General features: G+C 41.8%; 1 protein-coding gene across 8 annotated transcripts in view; it reads left to right on the forward strand.

Moving 5' to 3' along the window:
* Positions 1–3199: 3199 nt before the first annotated feature.
* Positions 3200–14190, forward strand: part of STK33 (serine/threonine kinase 33) — a 74531-nt gene continuing 63540 nt past the window's right edge. For 3 of the 8 annotated variants that reach the window (XM_083368836.1, XM_083368837.1, XM_083368842.1), the window contains exon 1: positions 3223–3284. The gene's annotated coding sequence lies outside the window, so the exon portion shown is untranslated. Of the gene's footprint in view, positions 3298–14190 lie in introns of all 8 variants that reach the window. The other 5 variants (XM_083368841.1, XM_083368839.1, XM_083368838.1 and 2 more) reach the window with 5 other exon arrangements.

Here is a 14190-nt window from a genome sequence, read left to right on the forward strand (position 1 = left end):
GTGAACCAAGCCAGTGTGCTTAAATACTGTATATGAAAACCTACCGCATTAAGATCAACTTCTCTGCAGAGTACTCATATTCCAGTTGCTCAAAGGAAGGGTTATCCCTTACTAGCATCTAGACCTGATACTGTTCAAAAAGAATTGTATCACATAATATTTCTATATATTTGAATTTAACCATCTTGAATGGTAGGGAATTTTGATGTGGTTATTTCATTTTTGAAAATCATGATAACATCACTAATCCTATTTAAAAAAGCACCATGGTTATTCCCGTAGCAAACCTCTTCATCCCACCTGGCTCTTTTAAAAAATTGCACTACATAAGCAAACTGACCCATTTATTTATTTATTTATTTATTTATTTATTTATTTATTTATTTATTTATTTATTTATTTATTTATTTATTTATTTATTATTGGGACTTATATGCTGCCCTATCTCCCGAAGGACTCAGGGCGGCTAACAACAATAAAAGACAATAATACAAACGTTAAAAAAAGATGAAACTAACAAGCCCCAGTGATAAAATATTAAAAACATTTTCTTTTTTAAAAACCCCTATCATCAGTCCAGGTCAGCCTGATGGAAAAGAAATGTTTTGAGGTTGCGACGAAAGGACTGGAGATCCGGGGCCATCCGGAGCTCAAGGGGAAGCTGATTCCACAGGGCAGGTGCTCCCACAGAGAAGGCCCTCCCCCTGGGGGTCACCAGCCGACATTGTCTAGCTGACAGCACCCTGAGGAGGCCCTCCCTGTGTGAGCGCACCGGGTGATGGGAAGTTGTTCCTGGCAGCAGACAGTCCTGCAAATATCCCGGGCCTAAGCCATGTAGGGCTTTATAGGTAAGAACCAGCACCTTAAATCTCACCCGGAGGGCAACCAGTAACCAATGCAGCTCACGCGGGAGGGGTGTAATATGGGAGTATCGGGATATGCCCATCACAATCCGCGCGGCCACATTCTGCATCAGCTGGAGCCTCCGGGTGGTCTTCAAGGGCAGCCCCATGTAGAGAGAATTGCAGTAATCTATACGGGAGGTAACGAGCGCATGAGTGACCGTACATAGAGCATCTCAGTCCAGATAGGGGCGCAACTGGTGCACCAGGCAAACCTGGGCAAAAGCCCCCCTGGCCACAACTCCTATATGATCTTCAAAACTGAGTCGTGTATCCAGGAGGACGCCTAAGTTGCGCGCCCTATCAACGGGAGGTAACACCTCTCCTCCCATAACCAAAGATGGAACCTTTTGGACTAAACGAGATGCCGGTACGGAGCCACTCAGTCTTGGCCGGGTTGAGCCGGAGCCTGTTCATTTGCTTGCTGGAGTATTTTACTATTAAAAAGTAAATAAGTCTATGAAGTGTAGTGGGTTAACACACACAAGATTACGCCAGGCAGTGAATTCAGCTCTTTATTTGTAGAGAAGAACCAGCAACAAAATGGGCTGCCTGTGCCCTTTATATACTCTGGCTGCTGAGCTGACAGCCAATCAATTTAACCAGGCTTTCCCGCCGAAAGCTGAGCCATGCCTTGTGGCAGTTATGTACAGCCCCTTCTAGCTGTCATCTGTTAAGCTATTGCTTAATACAATACACACTCCAATACACACTCCTTCCCTCTTAAGAATGAACAGTACAACATTATAATACAACTATATATACATTTTTCCAGACAATATGTTGGTTCTTATGGTTGCACATAGTCTTTGAGGTAAGCCGGTGGCCTGTGATTCCTAGCAGATTTTCTCAGAGGCTCGCCCCTGTCCTGAGCCGATGAGTCAGTGGGTGCCTCTGCTCTGTCCTCACCCAGTGTACCACCTCCAGTTCCCAGCTCATTGTGAGCTCCCTGTGCCTGTTGTTGCCCGGGTTGAACAGTTCTTTCTGGCCACAGATCCAGTTCCCCCCTTGCGTTCGGCTGGTGATCATACGGAATCGTGGGTGGTACTGACAAGTGTCCCTCATGTTGGTTGCTGGCTGGCAGTCCTTCAGAAACTCATGACCTGATCTGATCAATGTGTCTTCTTATTTGTTGATCCCCCTCCACCCCTATAATGTAAGACAATGGCCCCATTCTGTCAACCACCACCCCCGGGATCCATACATGTCCAGGCCCATAGTTCCTTGCCCATACCAAGTCGCCTGTGTGTAGTTCCCTAGGGGTGGTTGGATCGATCCGACTCCGCAGCCACTCTGTCGGGGTGCAGTCTGTCTAGCTTGGTGATAAGCCTTCTGCCCCAACGAAGTTCCGCTGGGCTCTTTCCGGTAGCCATGCATGGTGTGGTGTGTTGGTTAAGTAGGAATTGGGCTAACCTTTGGTGCCAGTAGCTCTAACAGAATCTGGGATACTATTAAACTTGACAGTGTAGCAGATAGATATTATAAAACCTTCCACTATAAACACTGCTGTAATACATAGAAACATCACAAAACCAATAAAGGAGAATATTTGTAGCTCAGCACCGATGATGATGGTACCTAGTTTGGGTAATGAAACGTCTTCAAGAAAACAAGCAAGCTCAGAAAGTACCAAGGAGCCCACATTACAAAACAGAAAACAGTTTTGATTTTGAAAATAATTTGAGTTTATCTATAGCAGACAATTTGGGACACAGTTAAACATAATTCCTATTAATGCATCTTTAGATTTCTGGGCTGTATTTCACGCATGCTTGCTTTTAAAGACTGTTACCAGTAATATGTTAAAAAAATAATTTCCCCCTCCCTGCAGCAAATTTAAACTTTAGTATCAAAATAACAAAAAGAAATTCAGGATATTTAAATGAGAGTAACAGGCCCCCGATCAACCTACTGTTTTGAAATTATTTTTTATCAGTTCTGGGATATGGCACCTATCTATAGGATCGGGGCATAAGGCTGCCACAAAGGGACTGAAAAATCCCGTTTACCCTTTCCCGTAATGGCTCAGATTTTTGAATATGATACCCCAACTGGAGGAACAGACAGTCAACTCCTGTCACCCCAATCTGAACTCAGCAAAAAATAAAATAAAAAATAAAATAAAATAAAAGACGCTCCGAGGGAGGTGGCCGAAAAAGAAAAGAAAAAAAGAAAGGGAACTTTCCTGTTCTGCAGCTGTGGCCAGCTCCACCAGGGGGCGGGAAGAATAAGGAACGATTTCGCGTCGTGCACTAGTTTGACCGCCCGCGGCCCCCGTACCATCTGCGGCTCTCCGGCTGTTTGAACGCGGGGAAAAGTTTCTGCAACGCGATGGTGCCCAAGTGTCTCAGAAGAAGACCGCCGCCCGGCAGGTCGGCGAGGGTGAGCTGCAGGGGTGAGAGGAAGAGGAGGAGGGACTGGTGGGGTACAGGGTCTAAAGCGGGGGAACTCGGACATTTTAGCGAGCGGCTGCCGCCGGGGCGACACGGAACAGCTGCAAGTTGTCCAGTTGCCATGACGACGGCGAGGATGCTCGCCGCATTGGGGCGCCCGGAGCCGCCGGTTGCAAGGAGGGGGAGGGAGAAAGAGCAGCGAGTCCGCCGGTTTATCCCACGGGGAGACCCCCTCTTTTTTACTCGGGTGCTTTTACCAGGCTAGCGGTGTTCAGAGCGGCGCTGCGTTTGTTGTAGCAAAAAAAAACAAAAACAAAAACAAAAACAACAACAAACAAACAACAACAACAACAACAAGCCAGCAGTCCCGTGGTCATTTCAAAGCTACCGTGCTTCTTGTGACTTTTTAAGGGCTTGGAGTCCCAATTCGTGAACTGCACGAAAACATTGTCCATTTTGGTAAACGAGTTCTACAAATGCTGTTAGGGGTGGGGTGAGGGGGTGGGGGAAATGCGTGAGCAATACTATTCAGAGGAAGACAAAATGCAAAAGGTGCTGACTGCAATAAAAGCCTATATTGCACTTTACCCTCCTACTAGGAACTCTCTGCAGTTTTGTCCAGGCCAGGGGTAGGCAACCTCGGCTCTTTTATGACTCATGGACTTCAACTCCCAGAATTCCTGAGCCAGCTTGGCTGGCTCAGGAATTCTGGGAGTTGAAGTCCATGAGTCATAAAAGAGCCGAGGTTGCCTACCCCTGGTCCAGGCTAACGAAGTAAGTTCTACAGAGTTCTATGAGACTTGCTCCTAAAGAAACTGATACGTGATTCAAGCCTAAATGTATACAAAATTAATACAGTGATTGTTCATATGGGTGCTAACAAGCATTTTCGTATTGTAGTCAGTTAACGTGCAATAGGGCAAAAATACTTAACCTTTTGTTAAGAAAAAAGATGATGGAATTGAGCATCTTGTTAAACAATTTAGTGGGTCTTTGCTGAAACATGTTGCTTCCAGAATGGGTATCTCTATACTTCTGTTGCACATAATCCTGAAAAATGGAAATGTTTGCCCACTAATTTTCACATGTTAGTATTTATCATGTAAATTTACACCATTAATTGATTGGTTGATTATGTGCCACCTTAGTGATCACATAGATATCTTTTCTCCATGATGATCTGTCCCTAACCTTGTCCTTCAAGTATGCACTGTTATATCATCATGTAAATTGTCACATTTAATCACAATTTTCATTTTAGAATTTTATTTGAAGTGCAACATTGTCAATGTCATAATTTTTTTATCTGGACTCTGGATAATTTTAAATGTTTATAATCTTAACATTTTTCCTGCTTTGCTTTTATCAGTTGTGCAACTGCATACATTCAGTTGTAGCAGCTGCAGTGACAAGGAAAGTTTAAGATATGAATTTTCTTCTGCCTCTCTCCAAATGTTTGAAACTGAAGCAGAAAATCCTTTTAGAAAAAAGTTGGCAACCTGAAATATTGAAGCAAATTAGTCTAGTTTTCACATAAACTCTATATGTTTATTAAATCAAAATATATATGTATGGTTTGGCCAGAATTTAGTTTTATAAATAAAATGATAAATCAGTATCAAGGTTCTTCAGCATCCCTGACTAGAACACATTTTTGCAAATATATCTAAATAATCTGATTTCCTTCTTCTGGAATGCTGGGTGTTTGTAATAGTTAGAACTACTTCATCTAACACTATAATCAACTGTGGTGTTTGCCAAATTAAAAACACAGCTAGGTTATCTTGTTCTTCAGAATTGGAAGAAAATGCTTAATTTTCTTTTTTTATTTAGCTTTCCATCTGGGACATTTCAGTAATATAATTCCTTCCAGTTTTCTATTATTCCTAGTGTCATAATAAACTCACAATTTATCCTAACTCATAGTTTTCTATAAAATATTACTTTTGTATGTAGCCTTTCTACCATACATGCAGACCAGAATAAGATCTCTGAGGCTGCAACAAATTTGTCTAAATTAAACGAGTATATAATTTAGTATAATGTTTTTTTATTGCTGTCTCATACTACCTTGTAAACGTTTCCTTAATACTTAAATTATATCTAATATATGGTCTTCATTTATACAAAAGTAATTGAAATAAGAATTAAAAATATCATATTTTTAATAAATTTTCTTTTATTTGAGGAGTTGAGTTGCCTTTCCTTATAAGTTGCACCTGTCTGCAGGTATATATAACAAAAAATAACTTATTGTTAGCTACCAGATTTAATATGGCAAAATGTTATGAAGTAAACCATATTTTTATATCACTTGTATTGAAAAGGTATAAAGGAAATGGTAATAATAATAATAATAATAATAATAATAATAATAATAATAATAATAATAGTAGTAGTAGTAGTAGTAGTAGTAGTAGTAGTAAAAGTTGGAAGGGATCTTGGAGGTCATCTAGTCCAACCCTCTACTTAGGCAGGAAACCCTATACCATTTCAGAGAAATGGCTGTCTAGTCTCTTCTTAAAAACTTCTAGTGTTGAAGTATTCACAGCTTCTGGAGGCAGGTTGTTCCACTGATTAATTGTTCTAACTGTCAGGAAATTTCTTAGTTCTAGGTTGCTTCTCTCTTTGGTTAGTTTCCATCTTGCCATCTGCTTTGTAGAATAGCTTGACTCCCTCTTCTTTGTGGCAGCCCCTGAGATATTGGAACACTGCTATCATGTCACCCCTAGTCCTTCTCTTCATTAAACTAGACATACCCAATTCCAGCAGCCGTTCCTTATATTTTTTAGCCTCCAGACCTCTAATCATCTGTGTTGCTCTTCTCTCTACTCTTTCCAGAGTCCCCACATCTTTTTTACATTGTGATGACCACAACTGGATGCAGTATTCCAAGTTTGGCCTTACCAAGGCATTGTAAAGTGGTATTAATACTTCACGTGATCTTGATTCTATTCCTCTGTTAATGCAGCCTAACACTGTGTTGGCTTTTTTGGCAGCTGCAGCACACTGCTGGCTCATATTTAAGTGATTGTCCACTAGGACTCCGAGTTCCCTCTCACAGTTACTACTATTGAGCAAGGTACCAATACTATACCTGTACATTTGGTTTTTCTTGCCTAAATGTAGAACCTTACTTTTTTCACCATTGAATTTCATTTTGTTAGATAGTGCCCAATGTTCAAATCTGTCAAGATCCTTCTGTATCTTAAGCCTGTCTTCTGGAATGTTGGCTATTCCTGTCAGCTTGGTGTTGTCTGCAAATTTGATGAGTTTTCCATCTATCCCCTCGTCCAAATCGTTGATGAAGATGTTGAAGAGCACTGGGCCCAGAACAGAGCCCTGGGGCACCCCACTACACCCTTCCCTCCATGTAGATGCGGTTTGATTGAGGACCACATGCTGCGTACGGCCGGTCAGCCAGCTACAAATCCATCTGGTGGTGATGCTGTCTAACCCACATTTTTCTATCTTATCAAGTAGTAGGTTGTGATCTACTGATTTTAATCATATCAATTAAAAATTATCAATATACTGAACAACTGAAGAATTATTGAGTTAAAGATTCTTTAAAAGTCACAATTGGTCTCCATTTAAATTTTTTTATCAAGTATATCCTAACACATTACTTCAGAAATTGTTGCTACAGGTAGTCTTTGATTACAACAGTTCCTTTAATGACAGTACAAGGGCACTGAAAAAAATGAATTATGACCGTTGTTCACACTTGCAGCATCCCCAAGATCAAGTGATTAAAATTCAGACCCTTGGTTGCAGTATCTCAGGATCAAGGGATCACCTTTTGTAATCTTCTGATTAGCAAAGTCAATGGGGAAGCCAGATTCACTTAACAACCTTGTTACTAACTTAACAACTGCAGTGATTCACTAAATAACTGTGACAAGAAGGGTCTTAAAATGGGGCAATGTTTCATTTAGCAACAGAAATTTTGGGCTCAATTGTTTTTATAAGTCAAGGACTACCTGTATACCATTAATGCTATGTGTTAATCTAGCTATTGAGAAGCTTTTGATTTCTGTTCAAAGGAATTTTCAAAAGCAGATTGAGTTGACTGAGATACATTTATTTGTATTTAAGTATTTTGAAGAAAGATTGTAGAGTCAGACATAATAAGACTGGATGGAGACAATGCTAGAGACAATATAGGATGTGAAAATTAAATTTCCTTTTGATCCTTAGGAATGTTCTAAATGGAATTCCAGTCATGAATATTCCTTCAGCAGGATGAAAACTCTGGATTCTAGTCTATAAAATAAGCAATATTGCAGTAATTACCCAATATGAGTTTTTCCTCAAAAATCTGTACTTAATATTTTTTCAAAGATCATATTATTAAGTAAATTATTAAATTTAATATGGCCATTTTTTCAACTCAGAAGAGTATTCTTCCCACCTTCTCACTCCACTGACTAGGTTTGAATCAGGAACTTTACAACAATAGTTCTTTAGTAAAAATAAATTAACCCATTTTTTACACTAAAGGACTATTGCTGTTCTAAATTAAACAAGCAAAGGTCAATGTAAATTATGATGACCCTGATACAAACTGCCAATACTAATCTGATTTGAAATATTAATGGTTTATGTAATCAGAATTTTGGTTTAAAGTAAGATTCAAATCTAGTCAGCGCAGAGATAAGGTGGGAAGAATTTGAACTCAAGAACTGAGAGGGTGAGAAGAATAATAGTGGAGAAGGAATATAATCTCTTTTAACTGATTTGTCAAGAAATCAATATTTCAACTGATCATGGAAATTCAATGTTTCCACAGTGACACTGTATTCCCAGAAGAATAGTTTACTTTCCAATATTTGAAAATTTGTTATAGAGAAGCTCCAAATTTAGACTTGTTTGTATTATTGTCACATTTCTAGCTATTTTATGTCTACAATCTTTCCAGCTTCTTTGTCTTGAAGTATGGTTATTGGAGTGATATGTATAGCAAATCTGGCTTTTGATACTTCAGTGTAGGCTTTTGTATTGATAGGAAAGCAAGGGGCAGGGTGTTAGCAAAGCTGGATAAGTAATGCTGAGCAGAGGAGCAAGAAATGAAAGAGTCAAGTCCTTTTGTTGTTTAAACTAAAGTATCTGGCCCTATCAGGAAATACTGCTGTGGAGTAACATGAGCTTATGTAGCTTAGTGATATCTGGAAAGTATTCTGTCATATGATTTTGGTTCCTTATAATTATTTTCTTTTGGCAGAGTTCTGTGATGATATGCAAGCCTAATCCTTTATGCTTTCTAGCTTCAAACATCAATCTCTAATCCTTATACACAATACATTGAGTTAAAAAAGAAAACATGCCTTTTGTTGCTTTATTTTAAATTATCCTGTTCTTCTAAGACATCAATTTGTAGCAGTTTGAAAAAAACCCCCATCTTATAACATTCACTTCTTTCAGCTGCAAAATCCTAAATGGAATTTTAGGATTTGCTTTCTCACACTGTAAATAGCCCCCCCCCCGTCCCATCTTCATCTCTCTCTCTCTCTCATTCTGTCTGCCTCTGTCTCTGTGACTCTCTCTCTCTCTCTCTCTCTCTCTCTCTCTCTTTCTCTCTCTCTCTCTCTCTCTCTCTCTCTCTCTCTCTCTCACACACACACACACACACACACAGAGAGAGGGGGGGCTATATAATTGTATTTGCTGCTTGGATTTGTACACAACTCAGCACACACGAAGAAAAGCTTTGCTAGATCAGACTAAACACCAGTCTAGCTAATGTCACAATAGCCGCCAACCAGAGACAGACTACATCAGATAATGGAGGTAGTATTTGCCTTCAAGTCTAGCAACTCTTGATAATATCTCTGGATTTGTATGGTCTTGTTCTAAGTCCGATACTATCTTGGTCATGAATTCAATACTTAATTGATGTTCTGTGCAAAGAAAAAAAGAGTTTTATTGTATGAAACAAAAATATTTTTATGGAAAGAAGAAAAAAATACTATATTAAGATAGCACAACATCCTAGGAAAAGGAAAAGAATATTAGAATTAAAGAATCAGAATATTAAAGCTATGTAGAAACTACTAGTCATTGTTAGTAGTTCCTGAATCCATAATTATTTCACTATAACTTATCTATAAATTACCATGGATCATAGGAGATTGGATATTTTTAGCTCATTATTAATACAAATTATAAATTGTGAGCATACTTATAATTAATATTTCTGCTCATCCTCATATGGTTTATTACGGCCAAGTTCCATACCCTCATGATACAGATTACGTAATTGAAAGTCATACTGTATTTCCATGAGTGGGCTATAATCTAACGGGCAACAGTCTGGAAAAAACTCAGTTAATCTTACCTGATGACTCTTATTTGCAAGTCATCAGAAACTGATAATAGAATAACGGGGATTTGGAAATAACCCTAATAGGATTATTAATCCTGAAAAATTAATAAAATTAATTTTTATTAATTAATAAAAAGTTCAGTCATTTTAATGGTTGAATGGTGCCCATCACATATGATCACATGTACTGTATTTTTATGTAGTTCAAACATTACCTATGAATTAAAATTAACTGAATTTAAGGAATTTAATGAACCATATTTTATTCCCACTGTTTTTAGTATGAAATAAATTGTATTTAGCTCCTTCTAGATCAGTGGTGGCGAACCTTTTAGAGACCGAGTGCCCAAACTGCAACCCAAAACCCACTTATGCATTGCCGGGTACCAGGTGGGCATGGCCCACTGGGTGCGGCTATGGTAGTCATGGCAGCATGGGTGGGCGTGGCCACCTCGATGTTGCTCCTGAGGAGGGATGCCTGTGGGGGCCAGGCAGGTTTGGGGGAGATCCAGGGGGTGTCTGGCGGGTGGGACAGTGGGCAGGAGGCTCCTCATCTTGTTTTGGCAATAAGGCAATCAGATCACAGTAGGATTCAATTATTGTCATGTATGGAAGCTGAGAGGAGGACATTTGTCAGTGTGTTATGTGATCGCTATCAAGTTGGTTGTGTTTTTTGTGTTCTTTCATTGAGTTTGTAAAATGTAATAAAATTACAGTAATGGTACAAAGAGTTGACTGGTTGCCCAGAAACTGATGTAAAATAGTATTATTAAGTGAACAAGGCTACAGTTATAAAGAAATTACAAGAAAAATTGGTGGAAACTTAACCAAAGGTGGCATTTCTACTGTACACTTTTCCCAAAAGGTTTCCACAATTTTGGCCACTACTGTATGAGGGGGGAATTAAACAATGAAAGCACAGTGTCTTGGATTTTACAGGTTGTTGGAAAAGTACTCATTCATTTTACCAGATGCTGAAAATAACAGAAATCTGAAGCAGAATGCCTGTACTAGCAGATGCAACTGATCTGGACAAAGAATTGTCAATACAGCATTCTTGGTTGTCTATTTTATCTTTCCTAATAAGTTGTAACCAAGTTCTTCACTTAACTTTGCAAAACCTGTGGGTCCCACGCCATTCCACATACCTTCAAGAAAGCAGCTGCAATCTGAGTACTCAGGGCTTTTCCAGTTGCCTAGCAAGGTGTCAAAAACTTGATGACCCACCCCCCCAAAAAAGGAAAAAAAGTGATAAGGTACAGTAGTCCCTGACTTACAACAGTGACTGTTTGAAGTTACAAAGGCACTGAATAAAGTGGCTTATGACCATTTTTCACTTATGACCATTGCAGCATCCCCAGAGGTCATGTGCCTCTCTCCTTCTCATTCCCATCTCCTTCCTTCCCCCTCCCCTCCTTCTTTGCCTGCCACCCTTTCTCATTCCCATCTCCTTCCTTCCTTCTCATTGTCTCTTCCTTCCTTCCTCCCTCCCTCCCTCCTTCCCTCCCATTCCTTCCTTCCTTCCTTCCTTCCTTCCTTCCTTCCTTCCTTCCTTCCTTCCTTCCTTCCTTCCTTCCTTCCTTCCTTCCTTCCTTCCTTCCTTCTTCCTTCCCCCTCTGTGCCCAAGAAGTGTGAATGAAGGGAGCAGAAAGAGCTTGGAGCAAAGGGGCAGGGGAGGGGCGGGAAGTGTGAATGAATACTTTCTGCTCTGTACATCCCCCCCCAGCTCCAAGCTTTCTCTGTGGTTCCCTCCAGGCTCTCTCTCCTCCGTGCATTCACACATTCCCCCATTCGCTCCAAGCTCTTCCATTCCCTCCAGGCTCTTTCTCTTCTGTGCATTCACATAGTTTCCCCCTCCCCCCCCCGTTCGGTCCAAGCTCTCTCTTCCGTTCCCTCCAGGCTCTCTCTCCTCGGTGCATTTGCACGTTCCCCCGTTCGGTCCAAGCTCTTCTGTTCCCTCCAGGCTCTTTCTCCTTGGTGCATTTGCACATTCCCCCATTCCCTCCAGGCTCTTTCTCCTCTGTGCATTCACACATCCCCCCCCCCCGTTCGCTCCAAGCTCTCTCTTCCATTCCCTCCAGGCTCTCTCTCGGTGCATTTGCACATTCCCCCCCCCCCATTTGCTCCAAGCTCTTATGTTCCCTCCAGGCTCTTCCATGCATTCACACATTCCCCCATTTGCTCCAAGCTCTTCTGTTCCCTCCAGGCTCTTTCTCCTATGGGGGGAGGGTGAGCGCTGGGCCACAGAGCCCAGACGGCCAGCAGCAACAAGGGGAAGCTGGGCCGTCTCCTCGCCACCACCCGTGGCCGTCTGGGGGTTCCGGGCATGGCCCACAGCGCGATGAGTAGCCACTTGCCATGGCAGAGGGAGGGAAGATTGTTGCCCCAAGCTGCCACACAGATCGCCGTGCTGCCACTGTTCCCCCCCGCCACACGGATCTCCTTTCCCCCACCATTTCCCCCTCTGCACGAATTGCTGTGCCACCGCCGCTGTTCTCCCCCGCTGCATGGATCTCCTTGCCGCCACCACCGTTTCTTTCCCCCACACGGATTGCTGTGCCACCGCCACCATTTTCTCACCCCCATGCCCTGCACGGATTGCCCTGCCTTCCTTCCCGAGCTCGAATCCATGGCCACGGGGCGATTTTGCAGCACCCCAGCAACCCAATCTGAGCTCCAGAGGCTTGTAAAAGGCCTCTGCTGCCTGGATTGGCCATGGCGGGGCCCCTGCAAAATTGCTCTGCAGTCTTACCTGGACTCACACTGGCAGCTGCTTCCACCATCCAGCCCTGATCTGCCCAACTCTTGTACCTGCTCCGACTCAAGAGTGCAGAGAGAAAGAGAGCGCAGGCGCACGTGGAGAAGTAGAGGGGAGGAGCCTGACCCCGTCTCCTTCCAGGGTGATGGCATGCGTGCCCACAGGGACGGCTCCACGTGCCACCTGTGGCACGCGTGCCATAGGTTCACCACCCCTGTTCTAGATATTTCCTCTTTCCTCTTCTGGGTTGGAGATTCTGTACAGATTTCTTTCTGTATAAAAGTCTGTCCTGTCTCAGTTTTTGATAAGTACTTGTGTGCTTACCAAAAATAAATAAACCTATGAGGAATCATTTAGACATAGTTGACTCCATTTTCCAATCCATAATTAAAATGATTACCTGAAGTAATAAACTATATTTCTCTATCTCATCACATTTGAAATAGGCTTTTATACATTTTATTCCCATTCTCAAGTTTCCATAACAATCTCACAACTGTTTCAACTTAACAGTATCCAAATATCTTAAATTGGTCACATCCGGATCCCTCTCATATACATGTTCACAGATATTGAACTCCAATTGTACTGGTCTGGTGGAATAGCCTGAGGCACATTTTTTCCAAGTTATTGGGAAGAGTTCTGTTATCCTGGATAAAGTTGACAAGGTCATTGGAGCAGTGAATGTGACACTTGTCAATCCTAAACCCAAAGGCGACACAGCAAGATCCAATCTAGTCCAATCCTAATTGCTTTAATCTAATAGACAGAATCTTGCCAGATTAAAGCTATATTATATAATAGATATACCCTGAGAGATTTAGCATGCGGCCTGAACTTTTCCCTCCCTCTCCTATCCAGTTCAGTCTCTTGCTTTGGGCTCCTCTCTGCAGTGTGCTGCTTTCTCCCTGGGAAACTACAGTGCTGTTGCTGCACATTTTCTCACACCACTTGTGTGATCTTGGTCTCCCAAAGGGTGGGAGACAGTTGGATCTGGGCAGTACAAAGAAGAGGCAGTTGTCTGCCCACTCCTCAAGAGACCACTGGACTGAACAGATCTAGAACCTGTAAATGTTTGTCCAGTCTCTGACCTCCTATTTCTGAAAGAAGTGGACTAGTAAAATGGTTGTTTTGTTTTTAAGATTTCCTGGTTCCAGGGACCAGGTCTTTAACTTTGCATGGAGGTTCATTTCCCTAGTCAAAGTTGGCATGCATTTTGGGGATCTTCCTGGGCTCTTGACTCCTGTTCAAAGAGCAGGTAGCTATGTGGGCAGGGGAGCTTTTGCACAGATTTGTCTTGTATATTAACTGCATCCCTTCCTGGACTGGGAGGCTTTATTTATGGGGACTCCTGCACGAGTCACTTTCCATGTAAGTCACTGTCCTTGAAGACTACTCAGAAGATGCAGGTGGTTGAGAATGCAGCAGCGTGGGTAGGTTTTGGTGTTGCTGCAGAAGTTGCAGTGGTTCCTAGTAGGCTTCTGATGCAATTCAAGGTGCTGACCATTACCTATAAACCCATTTATAGCAAAGGGCCGGGTTACTTGCGGGACTTCCTTTCTCCCATGGTTTCTGCTCACCCCACTGGATTTAATTGAGAGGGCAAACTCCAGGTACCCTCTATTAACAAATGTCATTTTGTTGAACAATGAAGTTGTATGTTCTCATGGGCAGCACCTGTAATATGGAACAGCACTCCCTGGAGTTCTGTTAGCCTTCCATAAGTCATTGAAAACAGATTGTTCCCCAGGCATTTGAGTTGGGAATGAATGCATGAGCTCCATTGTTGCTGTGGGTAAGTTGACTCAATGG

The sequence above is a fragment of the Vipera ursinii genome (genome assembly GCF_947247035.1).
Source record: "Vipera ursinii genome assembly, chromosome: 1".
NCBI lineage: Eukaryota > Metazoa > Chordata > Lepidosauria > Squamata > Viperidae > Vipera > Vipera ursinii.